The sequence below is a fragment of the Hippoglossus hippoglossus genome, chromosome 2, assembly GCF_009819705.1.
Source record: "Hippoglossus hippoglossus isolate fHipHip1 chromosome 2, fHipHip1.pri, whole genome shotgun sequence".
NCBI classification, from domain to species: Eukaryota; Metazoa; Chordata; class Actinopteri; order Pleuronectiformes; family Pleuronectidae; genus Hippoglossus; species Hippoglossus hippoglossus.
This window is the reverse complement of record NC_047152.1, coordinates 5079024-5080791: the sequence shown is the minus strand read 5'-3', so window position 1 is coordinate 5080791 and position 1768 is coordinate 5079024.

Here is a 1768-nt window from a genome sequence, read left to right as displayed (position 1 = left end):
CCCTCTTTTCTTTCACTCACCGTGTAGAAAGTAAAACCCTGCAACATGAGTTTTTTGTTTTTTTTTAAAGGAAGCCCCAGTATAAACAGACGCCTGTTTGTGTGTCACCACTAAAACACATTCTATACTGGAATGAAATAGTGGAGGTTGAAAGCAGCATCTTCATTATTATATCATCAAGAGGCTCTGGGTCGTAGAGAGGATCTAAATTAGAAGGAACCCATGTTTTTTATGCTTTTATTCGACGGGGACGGTGAAGACAGACGAGGACTTTCAGGTCTATGTCTTTTTAAGGCCTTGTCACTTTATACTGTGGTTGCATTTTAATAAATACTACATTTATAGAGTATACACACAGAGTAAGAGTTACTGGGGTTTCCTTAGGGGCCTCTGTTAGGGTCTGTTCACATCTGCACCAATATATAAATATATATATTAATGCTGCTGACACAAACTCCTCACCAATAATAATAATAACCTTTTACATGTGTATAGCACCTTTCAAATCAGTTACAAGGCGCTTTATAAATACAAATACAAAAATAAAGAGGTTACGACATATTATCCTATTTACCAGAATAAGGAGAATCAACTGTAAACGTGTCGTCTTGGCTCGAACGTGCTTTGTTTTTCATTTTGATCTCATAACGATTTACATAATCTACCAACTTGCGAGTGTGAATTAAAAAACGGACGGCTGTTGTTTCTTTTGTCTGTTTCTTTCCGACGATCTTCATTCAGGGTGAAGGCAGAATGTGAGCTTGTGGAAGCAGCACTGTGAAACACGACGGCACTGCCAGCCAGTCCGACAGCTCATCTGTCCCACGCTGTTGCATAAGGCTCTGTCAAGTTTGGCTACTTTTGTACTACTGGTATTTTGAGTTGATTTGTATCCAAGAGGAAATAACATTACTGAGTTACCATTAAATAAAAGATTTTACCATTGAAGTTGGTGCGTCTGGTATCGTGTTTTCCACTCAAGTTCACCTTACTGGGTTATATTGTGCCTTTCGACCGTGTGTCAATGTAAATATAGAAATATTAATTTAAAACCCATTGCGTTAAACTTCATATTTCAGTGCCATTGGGGGAATATTCTCCTCAGATGCTTTGCCACCAGGCAGTTTGCCCTGTGTCCAAAAAACGAGCGTCAGCACCCTCTGCTGTTTGGAAAGAGAGGTTACATCACCCTGTGTTCATAGGCAATCCCATAGTAGGGGAAATACCTAAATAATAATTCACGAGTTTATTATTCTAAAGATCAGCCCTTCATGTGAGTGATTAGATAAGAGTAGGACTGCGTGGCCCGAGCGTTCATTCACCATCTCTTTATTGTTTGCACACATTGATATTACAGTATACTATCATATCATACATATATAGGACTAAAGATCCACGACATATCAAAAGTAAAAGGATGAAAAAAAGATTTTAGAATTAAGAAAATAAAGTCACAAAGTATCAATAAGATCAGCCTGGAAACCAAAATCATTTCTCTCGGGAGAAATATTGTTCACTGTCACCATGACAACAATTACAGTACAAAGATCCATAGATTAGACTGGGGGCTGTAATGGACCAGCAGAGTTAAGGAAAAACTGTAATAGAGAAATGAAACAGAAAATGTATGCGGCCGTATTTAGTGTGAACGCAAGTATCTGAAACCTGAACGTGTGAACTAATGAGATTAAAAGTAAACGATAATGTGCTAGAAGAGGATTCAAAGCTTTTGAGATGAATCTGAGAATCCAGAAACGAGATATACCTC